Here is a 24,270-nt window from a genome sequence, read left to right on the forward strand (position 1 = left end):
AGCAGTAGTGATGGGCAAACCCGAACAGTAAAGTTTGAGATCCATACCGAACACCTACTGTTCGAGCACGAACCCCGAACATGGACAACACAGCCTCTGATCAGCAGTAGTAGCATTACCGCCTATTAATAGATAGTCGTCCGTACTTACTTGTAGGAATATAGGAGTAGCTGGATGGTGGCCCGATTCTAACGCATGGGTATTCTAGAATATGTATGCGGCAGACCGGGCGTGACTAATCAGCGAAGCAGTGTTTAAATGGGTTGTGCACTACTTTAAATTAACCCCCCAATGTATCCCCCCCGGGGCCCCTAATGAATTTTGTAATTACGTCATGTTGTCAATACTGCTTGTGACAACATCGCTGACCACTCACAGCCAGCACGTAATTCCCCCGGCTGCATCCGGCTCCTGCTTCCGCTTACATCACGACTATTTGCGGCTGCAGCCAGGGGTCTCCTGTTCCACGTACCACGGTGAATGACGGGCTGTGGGTGGAGTTATCCCCAATCGTGTCACACCCAGCATCCACCGCGCGCTCTGTCAATGAATGCACGTGTGGTGGATGTCGGGTGTGACGGGATGGGGGATAACCCCGCCCACAGCCCATCACTCACCGTGGAACGCAAAAGGGGAGACCCCTTGGCTGCAGCCGCAAATAGTCGTGACATAAGCGGAAGCAAGAGCCGGCTGCAGCCGGGGGTCACATGCTGCCTGTGCGCGGTGACCCGAGTATAAGCCAAGACCCCTAATTTTGCAACAAAAAACTGGGAAAATTTATTGACTTGAGTATAAGCCTAGGGTGGGAAATGCAGTAGCTACTGTTAAATTTCCATATCCTGGTATGTATGGCACCCTTATCCCCTAATTGTGGTTTGTAAGGCTCCGTCATTCCCCTAATCCTGGTTTGTATGGCCCCCTTATCTTGGCTTGTACGGCCCCCTCATCCTGGCTTGCATGGCCTCCTCATCCTGGCTTGTATGGCCCCCTCATCCTGGTTTTGTATGATCTCCTCATTCCCCCATCCCCACAGCACAGTTAAAAAAATAAACACTAATACTCACCTTCTTTCCTTACCTCTGCTCCAGTGCTGTCTGTTCTATCTACAGCAGCTCCTGGCAGGATCGCCGGTCATCTCCCAGCTGCATTGCCGCTGACCTCCATGTGGCTACCATCGGGAGATCAGCGGCTAGGGACGCTTATCTCCCTACGGCAAGTGTGAATGGAGGACCGGGGAGCGGCGCCGCCTAGGCCGCGGGTCGGGGTACTTCTGCTACGAGCAGCTGGGAGATGACTGCGCGGCAGATGAGCCGCTAACGGCTGCCATCTTGTTCTGAAATTTCACGTCGCTGATTGGCCGCGGCCAGACTAATCAGCGACGCAGGATTTCCTGGCCGGACAGACAGACAGGAAAAGCCGATTATATAGTAGATGCCCGTGTCCTCGCGCCCCTACGCTCGTATCGCCCTCGCTTCATAGGGGGGGCATGTTTTAGGGTGAGTAGACATTGCCTTATATAAGGAAATGTCATCCGGTCTCATATCCAGCCCGGTATGTGGGATTTCTTCCGGAATGTGGTGGCAGCGTAAGCCCCTGTCTGCGCATGTGTCACCACACGTCACATCCTGTGGGACACTTCCGCCCACCGACAGTGGAACGCAAGAGTGCCACCGCTGCTAAGCAGCGATGCACACGCTGGCGCGCCCTGCATCAGCGGGCGAAAGGTCCGGAGAGACAGTGGCACGCATGCGCACTAGGCAACGAAGGAAAGGAATTATAGAGAAGGACGGTAAGTGTAATAAAAAAAGTCCTACAATATTCAAATACCGTGCCTTGTGAAAGTATTTGGCCCCCTTGAACTTTTCTACCTTTTGCCACATTTCTGGCTTCAAACATAAAGATATAAAATTCTATTTTCTTTGGGAAGAATCAGCAACAAGTGGGGCACAATCGTGAAGTGGAATGAAATTTATTGGATATTTTAAACTTTTTTTTAAAAATTAAAAACTGAAAAGTGGGGCGTGCAATATTATTCGGCCCCCTTGAGTAGAGATGAGCGTTGTTCTACTCGAACTGTTCGCCAATCTCAAATTCGAGCTGTTTTGGGCGGTGTTCGAGCCGTTCGGCGAACACGAACGATTTGAGAAAAATTCGGCTGTTCGAGGTTATGTTCGATAACTGTTCGTGCACCAAAATCATAACTGGATTTTTTCTCAGTAATGATGAAAATTAATGTTAATACGCAGTTTGAGTGCACAGCGGGGTGGGGGGAGGGGCAGGGGATGGATCTCTGCAGGAATAATGAAGATCTCCATTTTTTTTTCTCTTTCCCGCATTTACAGTGGGGAGGTGCAATCTGTCAGCCTATCAGCAGCGCACACACGGAGCGAAGTGCTTTTTTTCACACAAGCAAGGGCATGTGTCATTGGCAGTGTATGTCACATGTCCTTGCCCTATAAGACCAAGCCATTTTCCCCGTCGCCACCATTTTCTCACTGCTGCAGCTGCATGTTAGACGGCACCGCTGTTGCTGTGTGCACTATACCTTGTTAATTTCAAGCCAATTTTCGCACAAATCTACAGATAGCTTGGGAGTAGGGAATAGTTGTGATTGCAGTCCTTTTAAGGACTAGGTTACAGCATTTCCTACGACTTTTATAAGGCAGGTCTGTGCTCTTAAATAGATAGGTTGTGGGAGTAAAGACTAATTGTAATTGCAGTCATTTTCAGGACTAGGTTACATCAGTTCCTATCAGTTTTTGCCAGGCAGGTCTGTGCCAGTGCAGTGCAAGTTTTTTTCACAGAATTTGGCTGAATCTAGCAAAGCTAATCCTTTTTGGCCTATTGCAGAGTGTGTTAGTCAGTGGAGTAGCCTATCTGTGTTGCAAGATATACCACCTGTGTATAGAATACCAATTTTTTTACTGCACCTAGTGAAGTAAAATCTTTTGGGCATAGCATCATTCTATTAGTCCATCTATACTGACCTCCATCAGGTTGCAAATTGAATATAATTTTTTTCTGCATCTAGCTCTGAAAAAATATTTGGCCTTCTAGCAGTGTGTGGGACTTTCTCTATTAGTCCATCTATACAGACCTCCATCAGGTTGCAAACTGAATATATTTTTTTCTGCATCTACCTCTGAAACAATATTGGGCTTGTAGCTGTGTGTGGGACTTGTTCTATTAATCCATCTATACAGACCTCCATCAGGTTGCAAACTGAATATAATTTTTTTCTGCATCTACCTCTGAAAAAATATTTGGGCTTCTAGCTGTGTGTGGGACTTGTTCTATTACTCCATCTATACTGACCTCCATCAGGTTGCAAATTGAATACAATTTTTTTCTGCATCTAGCTCTGAAAAAATATTGGGCTTCTAGCTGTGTGTGGGACTTGTTGTATTAGTCCATCTATACTGACCTCCATCAGGTTGCAAACTGAATATAATTTTTTTCTGCATCTAGCTCTGAAAAAATATTTGGCCTTCTAGCAGTGTGTGGGACTTTCTCTATTAGTCCATCTATACTGACCTCCATCAGGTTGCAAACTGAATATAATTTTTTTCTGCATCTAGCTTTGAAAAAATATTTGGCCTTCTAGCAGTGTGTGGGACTTTCTCTATTAGTCCATCTATACTGACCTCCATGAGGTTGCAAACTGAATATAATTTTTTTTGCATCTAGCTCTGAAAAAATATTTGGCCTTCTAGCAGTGTGTGGGACTTGTTCTATTAGTCCATCTATACTGACCTCCATCAGGTTGCAAATTCAAAATAATTTTTTGTCTGCATCTAGCTCTGAAAAAATATTTGGCCTTCTAGCAGTGTGTGGGACTTTCTCTATTAGTCCATCTATACTGACCTCCATCAGGTTGAAAACTGAATATTTTTTTTTCTGCATCTACCTCTGAAAAAATATTTGGGCTTCTAGCTGTGTGTGGGACTTGTTCTATTACTCCATCTATACTGACCTCCATCAGGTTGCAAATTGAATATAATTTTTTTCTGCATCTAGCTCTGAAAAAATATTGGGCTTCTAGCTGTGTGTGGGACTTGTTGTATTAGTCCATCTATACTGACCTCCATCAGGTTGCAAACTGAATATATTTTTTTCTGCATCTACCTCTGAAAAAATATTGGGCTTCTAGCTGTGTGTGGGACTTGTTCTATTACTCCATCTATACTGACCTCTATCAGGTTGCAAACTGAATATATTTTTTTCTGCATCTACCTCTGAAAAATTATTGGGCTTCTAGCTGTGTGTGGGACTTGTTCTATTAATCCATCTATACAGACCTCCATCAGGTTGCAAACTGAATATAATTTTTTTCTGCATCTACCTCTGAAAAAATATTTGGCCTTCTAGCAGTGTGTGGGACTTTCTCTATTATTCCATCTATACTGACCTCCATCAGGTTGCAAATTAAAAATAATTTTTATCTGCATCTAGCTCTGAAAAAATATTTGGGCTTCTAGCTGTGTGTGGGACTTGTTCTATTACTCCATCTATACTGACCTCCATCAGGTTGCAAATTGAATATAATTTTTTTCTGCATCTAGCTCTGAAAAAATATTGGGCTTCTAGCTGTGTGTGGGACTTGTTGTATTAGTCCATCTATACTGACCTCCATCAGGTTGCAAACTGAATATATTTTTTTCTGCATCTACCTCTGAAAAAATATTGGGCTTCTAGCTGTGTGTGGGACTTGTTCTATTAATCCATCTATACAGACCTCCATCAGGTTGCAAACTGAATATAATTTTTTTCTGCATCTAGCTCTGAAAAAATATTTGGCCTTCTAGCAGTGTGTGGGACTTTCTCTATTAGTCCATCTATACGGACCTCCATCAGGTTGCAAATTAAAAATAATTTTTATCTGCATCTACCTCTGAAAAAATATTTGGGCTTCTAGCTGTGTGTGGGACTTGTTCTATTACTCCATCTATACTGACCTCCATCAGGTTGCAAATTGAATATAATTTTTTTCTGCATCTAGCTCTGAAAAAATATTGGGCTTCTAGCTGTGTGTGGGACTTGTTGTATTAGTCCATCTATACTGACCTCCATCAGGTTGTAAACTGAATATATTTTTTTCTGCATCTACCTCTGAAAAAATATTGGGCTTCTAGCTGTGTGTGGGACTTGTTCTATTAATCCATCTATACAGACCTCCATCAGGTTGCAAACTGAATATAATTTTTTTCTGCATCTACCTCTGAAAAAATATTTGGCCTTCTAGCAGTGTGTGGGACTTTCTCTATTAGTCCATCTATACTGACCTCCATCAGGTTGCAAATTAAAAAAAAATTTTTTTCTGCATCTAGCTCTGAAAAAATATTTGGGCTTCTAGCTGTGTGTGGGACTTGTTCTATTACTCCATCTATACTGACCTCCATCAGGTTGCAAATTGAATATAATTTTTTTCTGCATCTAGCTCTGAAAAAATATTGGGCTTCTAGCTGTGTGTGGGACTTGTTGTATTAGTCCATCTATACTGACCTCCATCAGGTTGCAAACTGAATATATTTTTTTCTGCATCTACCTCTGAAAAAATATTGGGCTTCTAGCTGTGTGTGGGACTTGTTCTATTAATCCATCTATACAGACCTCCATCAGGTTGCAAACTGAATATATTTTTTTCTGCATCGACCTCTGAAAAAATATTGGGCTTCTAGCTGTGTGTGGGACTTGTTCTATTAGTCCATCTATACTGACCTCCATCAGGTTGCAAATTGAATATAATTTTTTTCTGCATCTAGCTCTGAAAAAATATTTGGCCTTCTAGCAGTGTGTGGAACTTTCTCTATTAGTCCATCTATACTGACCTCCATCAGGTTGCAAACTGAATATATTTTTTTCTGCATCTACCTCTGAAAAAATATTGGGCTTGTAGCTGTGTGTGGGACTTGTTCTATTAATCCATCTATACAGACCTCCATCAGGTTGCAAACTGAATATAATTTTTTTCTGCATCTACCTCTGAAAAAATATTAGGGCTTCTAGCTGTGTGTGGGACTTGTTCTATTACTCCATCTATACTGACCTCCATCAGGTTGCAAATTGAATATAATTTTTTTCTGCATCTAGCTCTGAAAAAATATTGGGCTTCTAGCTGTGTGTGGGACTTTTTGTATTAGTCCATCTATACTGACCTCCATCAGGTTGCAAACTGAATATATTTTTTTCTGCATCTACCTCTGAAAAAATATTGGGCTTCTAGCAGTGTGTGGGACTTGTTCTATTAATCCATCTATACAGAACTCCATTAGGTTGCAAACTGAATATAATTTTTTTCTGCATCTAGCTCTGAAAAAATATTTGGCCTTCTAGCAGTGTGTGGGACTTTCTCTATTAATCCATCTATACTGACCTCCATCAGGTTGCAAACTGAATATATTTTTTTCTGCATCTACCTCTGAAAAAATATTGGGCTTCTAGCTGTGTGTGGGACTTGTTCTATTAATCCATCTATACAGACCTCCATCAGGTTGCAAACTGAATATAATTTTTTTCTGCATCTAGCTCTGAAAAAATATTTGGCCTTCTAGCAGTGTGTGGGACTTTCTCTATTAGTCCATCTATACTGACCTCCATCAGGTTGCAAACTGAATATAATTTTTTTCTGCATCTAGCTCTGAAAAAATATTTGGCCTTCTAGCAGTGTGTGGGACTTTCTCTATTATTCCATCTATACTGACCTCCATCAGGTTGCAAACTGAATATAATTTTTTTCTGCATCTAGCTCTGAAAAAATATTTGGCCTTCTAGCAGTGTGTGGGACTTGTTCTATTAGTCCATCTATACTGACCTCCATCAGGTTGCAAATTCAAAATAATTTTTTGTCTGCATCTAGCTCTGAAAAAATAATTGGCCTTCTAGCAGTGTGTGGGACTTTCTCTATTAGTCCATCTATACTGACCTCCATCAGGTTGCAAACTGAATATTTTTTTTTCTGCATCTAACTCTGAAAAAATATTTGGGCTTCTAGCTGTGTGTGGGACTTGTTGTATTAGTCCATCTATACTGACCTCCATCAGGTTGCAAACTGAATATATTTTTTTCTGCATCTACCTCTGAAAAAATATTGGGCTTCTAGCAGTGTGTGGGACTTGTTCTATTAATCCATCTATACAGACCTCCATCAGGTTGCAAACTGAATATAATTTTTTTCTGCATCTACCTCTGAAAAAATATTTGGCCTTCTAGCAGTGTGTGGGACTTTCTCTATTAGTCCATCTATACTGACCTCCATCAGGTTGCAAATTAAAAATAATTTTTATCTGCATCTAGCTCTGAAAAAATATTTGGGCTTCTAGCAGTGTGTGGGACTTGTTCTATTACTCCATCTATACTGACCTCCATCAGGTTGCAAATTGAATATAATTTTTTTCTGCATCTAGCTCTGAAAAAATATTCGGCTTCTAGCTGTGTGTGGGACCTGTTCTATTAATCCATCTATACAGACCTCCATCAGGTTGCAAACTGAATATAATTTTTCTCTGCATCTAGCTCTGAAAAAATATTTGGCCTTCTAGCAGTGTGTGGGACTTTCTCTATTAGTCCATCTATGCTGACCTCCATCAGGTTGCAAATTAAAAATAATTTTTATCTGCATCTACCTCTGAAAAAATATTTGGGTTTCTAGCTGTGTGTGGGACTTGTTCTATTACTCCATCTATACTGACCTCCATCAGGTTGCAAATTGAATACAATTTTTTTCTGCATCTAGCGCTGAGAAAATATTGGGCTTCTAGCTGTGTGTGGGACTTGTTCTATTAATCCATCTATACAGACCTCCATCAGTTTGCAAACTGAAAATAATTTTTTTCTGCATCTACCTCTGAAAAAATATTTAGCCTTCTAGCAGTGTGTGGGACTTTCTCTATTAGTCCATCTATACTGACCTCCATCAGGTTGCAAATTAAAAATAATTTTTATCTGCATCTAGCTCTGAAAAAATATTTGGGCTTCTAGCTGTGTGTGGGACTTGTTCTATTACTCCATCTATACTGACCTCCATCAGGTTGCAAATTGAATATAATTTTTTTCTGCATCTAGCTCTGAAAAAATATTGGGCTTCTAGCTGTGTGTGGGACTTGCTGTATTAGTCCATCTATACTGACCTCCATCAGGTTGCAAACTGAATATATTTTTTTCTGCATCTACCTCTGAAAAAATATTGGGCTTCTAGCTGTGTGTGGGACTTGTTCTATTAATCAATCTATACAGACCTCCATCAGGTTGCAAACTGAATATAATTTTTTTCTGCATCTAGCTCTGAAAAAATATTTGGCCTTCTAGCAGTGTGTGGGACTTTCTCTATTAGTCCATCTATACTGACCTCCATCAGGTTGCAAATTGAATATAATTTTTTTCTGCATCTAGTTCTGAAAAAATATTTGGCCTTCTAGCAGTTTGTGGGACTTTCTCTATTAGTCCATCTATACTGACCTCCATCAGGTTGCAAACTGAATATATTTTTTTCTGCATCTACCTCTGAAAAAATATTGGGCTTGTAGCTGTGTGTGGGACTTGTTCTATTAATCCATCTATACAGACCTCCATCAGGTTGCAAACTGAATATAATTTTTTTCTGCATCTACCTCTGAAAAAATATTTGGGCTTCTAGCTGTGTGTGGGACTTGTTCTATTACTCCATCTATACTGACCTCCATCAGGTTGCAAATTGAATATAATTTTTTTCTGCATCTAGCTCTGAAAAAATATTGGGCTTCTAGCTGTGTGTGGGACTTGTTGTATTAGTCCATCTATACTGACCTCCATCAGGTTGCAAACTGAATATATTTTTTTCTGCATCTACCTCTGAAAAAATATTGGGTTTCTAGCTGTGTGTGGGACTTGTTCTATTAATCCATCTATACAGACCTCCATCAGGTTGCAAACTGAATATAATTTTTTTCTGCATCTAGCTCTGAAAAAATATTTGGCCTTCTAGCAGTGTGTGGGACTTTCTCTATTAGTCCATCTATACTGACCTCCATCAGGTTGCAAACTGAATATAATTTTTTTCTGCATCTAGCTCTGAAAAAATATTTGGCCTTCTAGCAGTGTGTGGGACTTTCTCTATTAGTCCATCTATACTGACCTCCATCAGGTTGCAAACTGAATATAATTTTTTTTTGCATCTAGCTCTGAAAAAATATTTGGCCTTCTAGCAGTGTGTGGGACTTGTTCTATTAGTCCATCTATACTGACCTCCATCAGGTTGCAAATTCAAAATAATTTTTTGTCTGCATCTAGCTCTGAAAAAATAATTGGCCTTCTAGCAGTGTGTGGGACTTTCTCTATTAGTCCATCTATACTGACCTCCATCAGGTTGCAAATTAAAAATAATTTTTATCTGCATCTAGCTCTGAAAAAATATTTGGGCTTCTAGCAGTGTGTGGGACTTGTTCTATTACTCCATCTATACTGACCTCCATCAGGTTGCAAATTGAATATAATTTTTTTCTGCATCTAGCTCTGAAAAAATATTGGGCTTCTAGCTGTGTGTGGGACTTGTTGTATTAGTCCATCTATACTGACCTCCATCAGGTTGTAAACTGAATATATTTTTTTCTGCATCTACCTCTGAAAAAATATTGGGCTTCTAGCTGTGTGTGGGACTTGTTCTATTAATCCATCTATACAGACCTCCATCAGGTTGCAAACTGAATATAATTTTTTTCTGCATCTAGCTCTGAAAAAATATTTGGCCTTCTAACAGTGTGTGGGACTTTCTCTATTAGTCCATCTATAATGACCTCCATCAGGTTGCAAATTAAAAATAATTTTTATCTGCATCTACCTCTGAAAAAATATTTGGGCTTCTAGCTGTGTGTGGGACTTGTATTACTCCATCTATACTGACCTCCATCAGGTTGCAAATTGAATATAATTTTTTTCTGCATCTAGCTCTGAAAAAATATTGGGCTTCTAGCTGTGTGTGGGACTTGTTCTATTAATCCATCAATACAGACCTCCATCAGTTTGCAAACTGAAAATAATTTTTTTCTGCATCTACCTCTGAAAAAATATTTGGCCTTCTAGCAGTGTGTGGGACTTTCTCTATTAGTCCATCTATACTGACCTCCATCAGGTTGCAAATTAAAAATAATTTTTATCTGCATCTAGCTCTGAAAAAATATTTGGGCTTCTAGCTGTGTGTGGGACTTGTTCTATTACTCCATTTATACTGACCTCCATCAGGTTGCAAATTGAATATAATTTTTTTCTGCATCTAGCTCTGAAAAAGTATTTGGCTTCTAGCTGTGTGTGGGACTTGTTGTATTAGTCCATCTATACTGACCTCCATCAGGTTGCAAACTGAATATATTTTTTTCTGCATCTACCTCTGAAAAAATATTGGGCTTCTAGCAGTGTGTGGGACTTGTTCTATTAATCCATCTATACAGACCTCCATCAGGTTGCAAACTGAATATAATTTTTTTCTGCATCTAGCTCTGAAAAAATATTTGGCCTTCTAGCAGTGTGTGGGACTTTCTCTATTAGTCCATCTATACTGACCTCCATCAGGTTGCAAACTGAATATAATTTTTTTCTGCATCTAGCTCTGAAAAAATATTTGGCCTTCTAGCAGTGTGTGGGACTTTCTCTATTAGTCCATCTATACTGACCTCCATCAGTTTGCAAACTGAATATAATTTTTTTCTGCATCTAGCTCTGAAAAAATATTTGGCCTTCTAGCAGTGTGTGGGACTTGTTCTATTAGTCCATCTATACTGACCTCCATCAGGTTGCAAATTCAAAATAATTTTTTGTCTGCATCTAGCTCTGAAAAAATATTTGGCCTTCTAGCAGTGTGTGGGACTTTCTCTATTAGTCCATCTATACTGACCTCCATCAGGTTGCAAACTGAATATTTTTTTTTCTGCATCTACCTCTGAAAAAATATTTGGGCTTCTAGCTGTGTGTGGAACTTGTTCTATTAGTCCATCTATACTGACCTCCATCAGGTTGCAAATTGAATATAATTTTTTTCTGCATCTAACCCAGCCAATAGTTTTGGCCTAATACCACAGTTTGGCCACTCAGCTCTGCTCGGTTCCCTTCCATTGTTTTTTTGTGCAAACAACTCCAGAGTTGTGAATTAGTTAACCACCAAAATGTGTGGAAAAAGGCCTGCTGCTGGTGGAAAGGGGAATAGGCGTGTTGGGAAGGGGAAAAAAGGTTGTGTCTGTGGGGTAGGTATTAAAGCAACAGTGACATCTGCAGAAGAAAGACCATCTTCCAGCCAAACTAAAATGTCTACTTCTTTTAGCGGACAATGTGATAAGATCCCTTTCTTACGGCCACGCCAATCGCTACAAATTCCAGGTGAGGCACAAAAACAGCAGGTGCTTCAACGGATATCAAGTGCTCCTTTAAGTGGGCTCTCCTCCACATCAACTTCAACATCACAAATACTCCAGTCCTCAAAGGTGTCACCCCAATCGCACTTGCTTCCTCACAGCTCCCAAATCTCCAGCTGCCCGTCTGAGTATGAGGTAGAACAGATGGTTGAGTCTGCAGAGCTGTTTACTCATACTATAGCCTGGGAATCAGAGGTCGACTCCAGCGCTTCTGTGAATCCAGACGAGGAAATGATCTGCACTGATGCCCAGAATCTTTATGAGTCGGATCCAGGACCAGACGCTGAAGGTTCTGACCGTAATGTAGACCCTCATTCTCAAACTGTAACTCCTGTTGGTGGAGACAATGAGGAAGACGATGATGAGACTCAAATACCTGATTGGAGCGACAACTTTAGTTTTTTGTCAGGGCAGGAACAGGTTGGCTCTGAGGACGACGGGTGTGATAACGCACAGGGTGATGATGATGAGGTTGGAGATCCCACTTACTGTCAACCCACAGTCAGCCAAGAGATGAGGTCAGCAGAGGAGGTGGAGGAAGATGCTAGTGACGACGAGGTCAGGTTGCGCCTTCCTGGACAGAGACGTAGTACTGGAAGCACGTCAACAACTGCATCCTCAAACACAACTCTGCCTCTCACCACAAGTCGTGGTGGCTCTTCAGGTCGCATGTGTGCTAAGCCTTGCATAGCCTGGGCATTTTTTCAGATCGATAAAGATGACCCAACTCGTGTTATCTGTAACATTTGTCAGCAAAAGCTAAGTAGAGGCCAAAAAATACATAGTTTGAGTACTTCATGCATGAACCGGCACATGGACATGAAGCATAAGTTGCAGTGGGAAGCTCAGTGTGCTACAATGCGGCCTAGCCGGCCGGGCCAACCACCGTCTGCCATATCTTGTGCATCCGCGGCCTCTTCATCCTCTGTGACTGGGGGGACAGCAGTCACACCTGTTTTGGGGCGCAGACCTGCCACCTCTTTACCCGCAACAGCCAGCGTGATTGGCAGGTCATCATTTTCTTTGGAGGTGGTAACACCAGCTGGTGTTGAGCGCTGTCCGACATCGATAGCACCACCTTTGGATCAAGGCAACCTAACATGTCCACCTGCATCTTCCTCACAGACCGGCAGTTTGCCGGGGACACCCTTATCAACCCCGTCTAAGCACAATAGCCAGACCTTGGTCCCTCAGATGTGGACAAGTAAAAGACCATTTCCTCCTAGCCATGAGAAAGCTAAGAGGTTGAATTTCACCATCTGCAAGCTCTTGGCTACAGAAATGCTGCCTTTCCGCCTGGTGGACACAGAGGATTTTCGAGACCTTATGTCCGTCGCAGTGCCCCAGTACCAGATGCCCAGTCGGCACTACTTCTCAAAGAAAGGTGTGCCTGCGCTCCACCAGCATGTCGCACACAACATCACCGCTTCTTTGAGAAACTCTGTGTGTGACAGGGTGCATTTCACCACAGACACTTGGACGAGTAGGCATGGACAGGGGCGTTACATGTCGCTGATTGGGCACTGGGTAACTATGGTGACAGCAGGACAAGGGGCTGCTGTCCAAGTCTTGCCGTCCCCACGAGTTGTGCGTCAATCCTCTTTATGTCAAAGTTCCTCCACTGCTTCTGCCTCCTCAACCTCCTCTCGGTCTTCCACCTGCACCCAAAGCCTGTCTGGTCATGCCACAAGCTTTCTAACTGCGCAGAAGGGATCCTGCACACCTCCTTACTATGCTGGCAGTAGGGCTCAACGTCATCAGGCGGTTTTACTTTGAAATGTCTGGGAAATGTGAGTCACACAGCTGAGGAGTTGTAGTCAGCTCTGGAGAACCAATTTCATGAATGGTTGTCTCCACTGGACCTGAAACCAGGGAAGGCCGTGTGCGACAATGCTGCAAACCTGGGTGCGGCCCTTCGCCGGGGCAATGTCACACACGTGCCTTGTATGGCTCACGTGTTGAACCTGGTTGTCCAGCAATTTTTAGCCCACTATCCCAGACTAGATGGCCTTCTGCAGAGGGCACGGTCGCTGTGTGCTCACTTCCGCCGTTCGCATCCCGCAGCTCAGCGACTTACATCTCTACAGAAGTCGTTGGGCCTGCCACTTCACCGGCTAAAATGCGATGTGCCTACCCGGTGGAATTCAACTCTGTACATGTTGCAGCGACTGTGGCAGCACCGACAAGCCCTGGTGCAATACGTTCTGACGTATAGCCTGGGCCAACGAGATCCAGACGTGGGGCAAATCACGCTGGAGGAGTGGTCTCAGATCAGGGACCTATGCACCCTTCTGCACAGTTTTGAAATGGCGACGAAGATGTTTAGTGCTGACGATGCCATTATCAGCATGACTATTCCGGTGATTTACATGCTGGAGCACATGTTAAACAGAATTCGGAGTCAGGTGGTGGCACAAGAGGAGGTGGAGAAAGTAGAGGAGGAGGAGTTGTATGCGGAAGGGCTAACATCTGCAAGGTCCAGACGGTCGGCAGCACCAAGGCGGCAGGCATGTGAGGGTGGGGGAGATGGTTTTACCAGGGCGCATGGTAGCAGCCAAACTAGTGAGGAAGGTGCAGGAGCCCAGGAAGAAGTGGAGGACGAACTGATGGAAGACTCATCAGATGAGGGAGACCTTGATCACATTTCTGTTGTGCGAGGTTGGGGGGAGAGGACAGAGGAAGGAAGCATGATTGTTACCTCGCCACCAACACAACAGGGACTTGGTGCTCCTGGATGCGCAACACACATGAGTGCCTTCTTGCTGCACTACCTGCAACATGACCCTCGAATTGGGAGAATTAGAAATAATCCTGACTACTGGGTTGCCACACTGTTAGATCCCCGGTACAAAAGTAAATTTGCAGAAATTATTCCTGCCATAGAAAGGGATGCACGCATGCAGGAGTATCAGCAGAGACTGTTGCAGAATCTTACATGTGCTTTTCCACAAAACACCAGTGGTGCACGTAGTGAATCTCACAGTTCCAACTTGCCAACCGTGGGACCGTCAAGTGTTCAGCACTCAAACCATAACAGAACCACAGTATCTGCTGGTAACATCAATTTTGCGCAATCATTTCACCACTTTTTTAGCCCATCCTTTGCAAGGCCACAGGAGACAAGAAGTCTGACACATAGTCAACGCCTAGAGACGATGGTACAGGAGTATCTCCAAGTATACATTGAAGCCATGACTGTGTCACTGGACCCTTGCTCTTTTTGGGCTTCCAATCTGGATAAATGGCCGGAGCTAGCCACTTACGCCTTGGAGATCTTGTCATGCCCCGCAGCCAGCGTTCTGTCTGAACGTGTGTTCAGCGCTGCTGGTGGTGTGCTGACAGATAAGCGCACGCGGCTCTCCACTGATAATGTAGACAGACTCACGTTCATAAAGATGAACAAATCATGGATCCGAAACGACTTTTCTACCCCTGTGTCATCCTGGGGAGAGTAAAAGATGGATGATTGGTTAAAATCACCCTACCAACCATTTTAAGCTTTCAAATTACTAATCATGTTTATCTGTATCTTGGCTGGAAAATAATTTGGGCTTTGTAGCAGTGTGCAGCACTGATTCTGTTAGGCCATCTATAATAAGCTCCACCAGATTTAAAATTACTAATCATGTTTATCTGTATCTTGGCTGGAAAATAATTTGGGCTTTGTAGCAGTGTGCAGCACTGATCCTATTAGGCTATCTATACTAAGCTCCACCAGATTTAAAATTAATAATAATTTTTAGCTGCATCTAGCCCGGAAAATAATTTTGGGGCTCCGAGATGCGCAAGACACATAAGTGCCTTCTTGCTGCACTACCTGCAACATGACCCTCATATTGTCAGAATTCGAAGTAATCATGACTACTGGGTTGCCACACTCTTAGATCCGCCAAACTTTTCGATCAAACTTCTCATTTTAATAAAGACCAAAAAAATGGTCATTTTTGAAATTATAAGCATTAGCAGGTTATTAGAAACTGAAATCAAACAGTTTTCAACTCAAAACTTTATTCTAGGTGATGTTACATAGGACCCCTTGTTCGAAAGGAGCTTCTGAACTCTCTCGTCCATTGAATTTGTCAGGTTTTGGATGGTTTCTGCTTCAATTGTTTTGCATGAGGACAGTATACCCTCCCAGAGCTGTTGCTTAGATGTGAACTGCCTCCCGCCATCATAGACACTCCTTTTGATGATGCTCCAGAGGTTCTGAATGGGGTAGAGGTCAGGGGAGCATGGGGGTCACACCATAAGTTTGTCCCCTTTTATGCCCATATCAGCCAGAGATGCAGATGTTTTATGTGCAGCATGAGATGGTGCATTATCATGCAAAAAAATGATATTGCTGTGAAATACACGGTTCTTCTTCTTGAACCATGGCAGGAAGTGCTGTTTGAGAAAATCCACATACATTATGGAGTTCATCTTTAGCGCCTTCAGGGATCCTAAAGGGGCCGACAATCTCTCTCCCCATGATTCCAGCCCAAAACATTACTCCACCTCCTCCTTGTTGGCGCTGTAGCCGTGTTTGCGTGGGGTGTCCATCAACCAGCCATCCTCCACTCCATCCATCTGGACCATCGAGCGCTGCATGGCACTCATCCGTGAACAAAACAGTTTTGAAATCAGTCTTCATGTAATGTTTGGCCCACTGGAGCCGTTTCTGCTTGTGTGAAGTGGATAGAGGAGGTCGACAGGATGGCGTATGCACAGCTGCAAACCTCTGAAGGACCCTGCATCTTGTTGTTCGGGGGACGTTGGAGGCACCAGCAGCTTCAAAAACTTGTCTGCTGCTATGACAAGGCTTTTTTGCCGCTGCTCTTTTAACCTGACGTAATTGCTTGTAGGAAAGAGTCCTCAATTTGCCCTTATCAGCACGCACACGTGTGTACTGTGAATCAGCTACATACTTCTTGATTGCCAAGACACTTCATCCTGATCATCGCACAATGTTGATTGTAGTCATGCCTTGACCTAAACACTCCACAATTTGTTGCTTCTCAGCAGCCGACACATCCTTTTTCTTTCCCATTTTGGCAGAGAATGTAGGCTGCTTAATAATGTGAGACAGCCTTCTTAAGTAGTCTTGCCTTTCATTGGACACACCTGCCAAACTAATTAGCACAGGTGTCTGCAATTGCTTACAGTGATATAAAGAGCCTTGACACACATCACCATCAATGAGTTTAACTGACAAACAAACAAATTCTTCCCTTATCACTCCTAAACACTTTTTGCATAATAATTTGGAACACAGTGTACATGTGCTTTTCCACAAAACACCAGTGGTTCACGTAGTGAATCTTACAGTTCTAACTTGCCAACCGTGGTCTGTATGGGGTTGTTCAATAAAGGGCCCAAAATTAGGATAACATAGATGGGAGAGGTCTCTATGAATAGGAATTCCTAAGTATTTGATACCCTGTGAGGGCCAGGCAAAGGGAAAGTTGGACTGGATGGAATCCTATATGGATTTGGGGAGGGAGACATCGAGGGCCTCAGACTTCGCTGCATTGATTTTAAAATTTGACCATGTAACAAAGTGATCTATTTCAGCCATAACAGCATGGATGGATATATGTGATTGAGTGATATATACTAGGACATCATCAGCAAATAAAGAGCACTTGTACTCGGTGCCTCCCACCTCAATCCACCTAATATTGGGGTTATGGCGAATTGATGAGAGCAGGTGCTCCGTCACTAGGATGTATAAGAGAGGGGACAGAGGACATCCCTGCCTTGTCCCATTGGTGATTGTGAAAGGTGATGAAAATGTTCTGACGCGCCCCCTGGGCCTTGGGACACCCGGAGCCGGACCCTTTTTGGTGGATGCTGGTGGTTGTAGTCTCCGTGGCGGCGACCCGGTTCCGTGGCTCAGGGCGGTCAAACCAGTGGCGGAACTATTTATGTGGTTTTGATGTTTAAATGTCCGACTACGCCACCCGTGGATTGCGGTCAGAGTGAACCGCCGCTGAAGGGCAGACCGCTGAGGCTGGTGTTGTGGGTGCAGCAGAGCGTAGCATAACTCCCCACGGGAGGAGTATAGCCTCAGGGCAGTGTATGCGGAGGATGGGGGTGATGGTGCAGGGCAGCAGCAGTAACGACACGGAGTCAGTGATGCAGTCCAGGGCCTTTACTCACAGTTCTTATTATCCAGACCACGTCTGCAGGTAACGACTGCCCACGTCGTACTGTGCTCACCAGGTGAGGGGCTCAGACAACTCCTAGATAACTTTGGAGCACTTCACAGGACCCCCTTTGTGTGTCCTTTGTCTGGCCTTTCTTACCAACCCTTCTGTCCGGCTGCCTCGGGCCTCCTCTTGGTAAACTTGGCGCCTGTTTCCCTGACCCTATGTGGTGCCTTCCTAGCGGGTGTAGCGAGGGGCTGCGCCACATAAAATGTCACAGCCTCCGGTTTCTAGCTGAGGGTCGTTTCCTGCCTCCACTAGTTTCGTGGACCAGTCTCCCCCTTTGGCCTGACCCCTCCACGCAGGTGGATTCGGGCGTGCGGTGGCGACTCGCCCGTCCGCACCCCTGGGATCCCTTCATTCCTCGTTCCTGGAGCCTTCTCCGCTCCTCTTCCTTCCTTCTCCCTCTTCCAGGCCTGGGCCTCTGTTACTAGGCCCGGCTCCGGAGCAGAGCTCATGCAGAGCCCCTGCTCCCTGCCACTTCTGCTCAGACTTCTCTGCACTGAACTAAGATGGTGCCCACCTTTTATACTCCCTTCTCAATGCACCCAGGAACTGCTTCCTCCCTGCTCCTGCACTACAGGGTTCCCCTTCCTCAGTGTTCCCTCCCCCCACTCCAGCCAGGGACAGGGACTGTCGTGCCCATCTCAGGGGCATATTGGTCGCCCTGCCCCACGGCAATGTGGTGTAATGCATGCAGGTGTCGGGTCCTGATCCACACTCCATCCTTACCTGAGAGTGAGATATCACACCTCTGGGTGAGGTGCAATACCTCTGTAGCAACCGAGCCCTCAGGGTAATACAGTTCCATTTATCTTCAGCCTAGGTGACGTATTGCGATACAGGGCCGTGATTTTGGCTATAAAAGGGTCCCCTAGACCCCTACCCCAAGCTTTTTAAGAGAATCATATATGGCGTGCCAGGAGACTCTATGGAATGCTTTCTCAGCATCCAACGAGAGTATCTAATTACAAATTTTTAACTGCATCTAGCCCAGGAAATACTTTGTGCCTAGTAGCAGTGTCTGCTAGTCAGCGGATTATCCCGGCTGTTAAGCAAGCTACACCACCTGTAGTTTTGACACTTAATTTTTTCAAAGGAAATGCTTCGGGACCACGGGATACTCAGTGAAGAGCATCAGGAGGCACCCCAAGGCATAGGGGCTGGGACTGGCACTAGGATGCCTTGCGGTGGACAGCCGAGCTCGATCCTTATAAAAGCTTTTTAACTGCAGCAGCTTTAGTGGACGCTACTGGAGCTGGAATTACGCGGCTGCTGGCATGAGACTTGCCCTCCAATAGATCCTTGTAAATGGATTTAAAGTGTATTCATTCAAATTAGAGAGACAATTTAAATTAAAAAGCTTAGAGCTGCCTCCACCACAGGGGGGCTCGCTCGACCCACCAGCGGACAGGCACCAGTATTGGGAGAGGGGGGCTGGCCGTCAGGGTTCACCGCGGCTCTGGCACAAACCCGGCGACACGGAGGTGGCACGGGCAGGAGCGGACTGAACGTGTCGGCTTCTCACTTTTTGGATTTTAGAAGGGCATGACATGCCTATATCTGTGTCTCCCCCTCCTTTTACTCCTCCACCTCTTTTCTTTTCGCATGACTATATGTACTTGTCACTTTTCCATGTGTTAGTTGTGTCTTCAGAGCAGTTTGTCAGCTTTTGGACACCTTTGAAGGTGTTTTCTATGTGTTTCTATGTGTTTTTGTTTGCCTGCCATTGGTTTTAACGGTGTTCGAAGGTGTTCGACGAACAGTTCGACGAACACACGGGTGTTCGACGAACCGAACCGAACTCGAACACTACGGGGGTGGCTCAACACTACCCTTGAGTTAATACTTTGTAGCACCACCTTTTGCTGCGATTACAGCTGCAAGTCGCTTGGTGTATGTCTCTATCAGTTTTGCACATCGAGAGGCTGAAATTCTTGCCCATTCTTCCTTGCAAAACAGCTCGAGCTAAGTGAGGTTGGATGGAGGGCGTTTGTGAACAGCAGTTTTCAGCTCTTTCCACAGATTCTCAAGTGGATTCAGGTCTGGACTTTGACTTGGCCATTCTAACACCTGGATATGTTTATTTTTGAACCATTCCATTGTAGATTTTGCTTTATGTTTGGGATCATTGTCTTGTTGGTAGATAAATCTCCATCCCAGTCTCAGGTCTTTTGCAGACTCCAACAGGTTTTCTTCCAGAATGGTCCTGTATTTGGCTCCGTCCATCTTCCCATCAATTTTAACCATCTTCCCTGTCCCAGCTGAAGAAAAGCAGGCCCAAACCATGATGCTGCCACCACCATGTTTGACAGTGGGGATGGTGGTTTGAGGGTGATGAGATGTGTTGCTTTTACGCCAAACATATCGTTTTGCATTGTGGCCAAAAAGTTCGATTTTGGTTTCATCTGACCAGAGCATCTTATTCCACATGTTTGGTGTGTCTACCAGGTGGCTTGTGGCAAACTTCAAACGAGAGTTTTTATGGATATCTTTGAGAAATGGCTTTCTTCTTGCCACTCTTCCATAAAGGCCATTTTTGTGCAGTGTACGACTGATTGCTATCCTATGGACAGACTCTCCCATCTCAGCTGTAGATCTCTGCAGTTCATCCAGAGTGATCGTGGGCCTTTTGGCTGCATCTCTGATCAGTCTTCTCCTTGTTCGAGATGAAAGTTTAGAGGGACGGCCGGGTCTTGGTAGATTTGCAGTGGTCTGATACTCCTTCCATTTCAATATGATCACTTGCACAGTGCTCCTTGAGATGTTTAAAACTTGGGAAATCTTTTTGTATCCAAATCCAGCTTTAAACTTCGCCACAACAGTATCTCGGACCTGCCTGGTGTGTTCCTTGGTCTTCATGATGCTCTGCACTTGAAACAGAACCCTGAGACTATCACAGAGCAGGTGCATTTATACGGAGACTTGATTACACACAGGTGGATTCTAGTTATCATTACCAGTCATTTAGGACAACATTGGATCCTTCAGAGATCCTCACTGAACTTCTGGAGTGAGTTTGCTGCACTGAAAGTAATAATATTACACGCCCCACTTTTCAGTTTTTAATTTTTTTAAAAAGTTTAAAATATCCAATAAATTTCGTTTCACTTCACGATTGTGTCCCACTTGTTGTTGATTTTTCCCCAAAAAATAAGAATTTTATATCTTTATGTTTGGAGCCAGAAATGTGGCAAAAGGTAGAAAAGTTCAAGGGGGCCAAATACTTTCACAAGGCACTGTATATTCCTCATTATGATGGCGGGTCCAGCTAAGGGGGATCATATAGGAGTTACTACTATTTCTGCTATCATTCATAAATTATCCCTCATATCAAGTAGTGTCAAGCAGGTTCACAGCTGGGGAGGAGGGGACATACATTCCACCCCTTATGAAGTGGCTATACGTGATATAAAAGGTTTTAACTATAATCCAGCGGCAGCATGCATTCACATGCCATATGGACATATGTATGTAAGATGCCACCAGGGGCTCAGAATAACCCGTATTTAATATACATATCTCCCAAGCACGTAATATCTAGACGACCACCTACATGAATAGAAAACTTACATAAACGTCTATTGCACACTCCCATAAGTCTGATGGATTTCCCAAGTCCTAAATTTAATATATATCCCACCCAAATCGAGCTATCATATAATAGTTTCTCTTTTCCTTCTCATTATAAACAAGAGTCAGTGCCAGTCATTGATCCACCCGTTGCTAGAAAGTTTGTTTGGCATCAAATCATGCAATTGGGGGGGTACATCCACCTGGGTCATCCTAAGTGGCTCGAACAGGAATTTCCAGAGTGCCATGCGTGCCACAAATCCACCTGCATCCCGGACCATATCAAGATTTGAACCTCACGGTGTATCGCACGCTATATATCAGGCGATCTACAACTAAAAGGAAGACAATTAAAATCAAATTAAATATTAAAATTACACCCAAAAGAAAAGAAGAAAAGGGGACACCATAAAGGAAAGTAGGAAGGGATCATTTTTGGGGTCACAAAAAGGAGCTGAACTCAAAATTCTCATTTAGCCCAAAAGGAGTTACAGTTTTGAGCCTATAAATCCAGCGGCTCTCCATCTGTGACAGAGTTTTAAATAAGTCTCCTCCTCTAGGACCCAATAGTACCTGGTCAATTGCTCTGATCCTTAAGAGTCTTGCATCACTGTTATAAAAAACACTTTAAAGTGTCTCAGTAGGGTTTTCAATTTGCCCATATCTTCTGCCCCCTTCGATTTTTCAATGTCTCTTATGTGCTCAAAAACTCTAACTCTAAGTTCTCGAGTAGTCATGCCAACATAAAGTTTTTGGCAAGGACATTCTGCCAAATAGATCACTCCTTTAGAGGAGCAGGTCAAAAAGCTGTTAATTGTAAATTCTCTGGTTTTCTCTGAATTGAAAAATGTTTCATTTTTGACTAGGTTAGAGCATGCCTTGCAATGTCCGCAAGGACAAAAGCCTTTAATATGGTTTCTAAAAGAGTCTTTCCTCATTTTTTGCTTTTGAGTAGTGGCTCCGAACAAGTAAGTCTTTAAGGTTTTTAGATCTTTTAGCAGTAATGCTGGGTTTGTCCCCAATTACTCGTCCCAAAATAGGGTCCATTTGAAGGACTCTCCAGTGCCTATGGATAATATTGTTGAATTCCTTCCACTGTTTATTAAAGGGGGTAATCAATCTTGCCTGGTCAGATGTTTCTCTTTTGTTTTTGACGCGCCCCTGGGCCTGAGTCGCGCAGCGTTGCGCACGCGGGAGCCTACCCGGAGCCGGATCTGATAGGGGTAGTAGTCTCGTGGCGGTGACCCGGTCCGTGCCCAGGGAGTCAAGCTGAGTGGCAGAGTTTAGCAGAAGATGGTACCGTGTTCGACTACGCCACCCGTTGAATGCGGCTATGAGGCCGCCGCTGCAGGGCAGACCGCTGAGGCCGGTGGTACGATTGTGCAGCGTAGATGGTATAACCCCCAACGGGAGGGGTATGGCCTCAGGGCAGCCGACGTGTTTGAAGGGGGTAGCAGAATAGCATGCAGGTAGCAGGAACCACTCAGAGACGGTGCGGTGTAGTTCAGGGTCTTTACTGATGACAAAGGTAGACCCTCCCGGAGTACTGGCTAGCGATCGGGGCCTGGTCAGTCCGTGAGCAGATGGGATCTCCCCTGGCCAGGTGGAGTTGTAGGCCTCCCCAACTAATTGTACTCTTCTGGCTACCTTGCTAGAGGCGGGTAAAAGTAGCCCACGTCCCTGAGTGTACCGTGTGGTGCTCACCCGTATGGCCGGTGACTCGGGGCCTTCTGGTAGCTTCCGCTCCACGACGGCGGTGCTGGTCCCTTGCGTGTGACTGTGCCTTCGGGTTTCTTGGCCAGAGGACCTGAAATCCCCTGCCGGTCGGTTTCTGCTGCTGGGTAAGGATTAGTCCCCACAGCCTCGGACTCCGGGTCCGGTGAGAACTCTTCAATCAGGGCGAGCTCTACAGCTTCCAGCCCCTGACTCCTTTTAGCACTGCTCCCACTGAGCTCCTGATCTTTCTTTCCTATAGCTGCTCCTCTCCAGACCAGACTATGTCTCTGTCTGGGACTCTTCTTCTCCTCTTTCTCTCTAACCCTGCCTCAGCCCCAGTCTTATATAGGGGAAGTTCTTCCCCTCCCAGGACTGGGCAGGAGGTGTGGCATGCATAGGATTCCTGGCCAGGAGACCTCCCACCTGCTCTCAGACGTAATATTGCTATCACTGTGGAAACCAGACCCCTGGGGTGCCACATTCCCCCCTAGTGAAATTTAGTACTCCGGGACTAAACATACTTTTGTAAACATAACAAGTTATAAACAGAAACAGTACAATAAAGAAAAACACATTAGGATGGTCACGGCGTGTCCGCAACCGGGTGCAGTTTTTGAAGAAAACAAGGGTGTCCATTCCACCAAAGAACAGGGAGCCGTAACCAGGTAGGGGTCTGTCCTGCCCCGAGTCTTTAACAGTCTTTAGTCCGTTCCTGGGTTACGCTCCAAACATATGTACAAAGGATTCCGGATAATCCATAAACGACACCTATAAAATAACTAGAAATACACAATTATTCACAAGCAACAATAAACAAGTAAATACAAATAAAACAGTTTGAGCACTTTAAATCCTCCAACGTACGGGCAACTGGCCTCTAGTGACCCTAGTAGACCTACGGAGCTGACTGACTGGTCCTGAGTTACAGGGTGTAGGGGCTGTCAAAGGTAAACTGGGCAGCTGTCTACGAGCTCTTTGGCTCACTAGGGGCACGGCAGGCTCACTATAAGCAGAGGGTTGATCCTCCTGGTCTGCTTGTGTGGGGTCTTCTGCCTCCTGGACCGGCTGCTCTTCCAGCTCTACCTGTTTTTCCGTAGGCACTTGGGATGCTGGCTGGAGGAAGGTGAGGACGGGTACCACAACAGCGCCATTCACTTGTGTCCAAGACCGAGGGAAGTCTCCGAGTACAGTACTGACCATCTCTTCCCTTTCCTCTGCGGGTCGAGGGTTTTCTTGATCTTCTTCAGGGTTTCGTAGCTGCTCGGGACACTTCTTCAGGTGATCTTGGGAAACAATGGCTGTGGTTTCTCCTCCGTCCTTACTGATTGTGCAGACTTTTGGGTTCTCATGGCTTGAGGGCAGTACGGTGTACGGGTCCTTCTCCCACTGGTCGTCCAACTTGTGGAGCCGTCTCTTCC

This window comes from Phyllobates terribilis, unplaced genomic scaffold (assembly GCF_046119375.1).
Source record: "Phyllobates terribilis strain yellow unplaced genomic scaffold, ASM4611937v1 Scaffold_7__3_contigs__length_470593459, whole genome shotgun sequence".
Taxonomy (NCBI): domain Eukaryota; kingdom Metazoa; phylum Chordata; class Amphibia; order Anura; family Dendrobatidae; genus Phyllobates; species Phyllobates terribilis.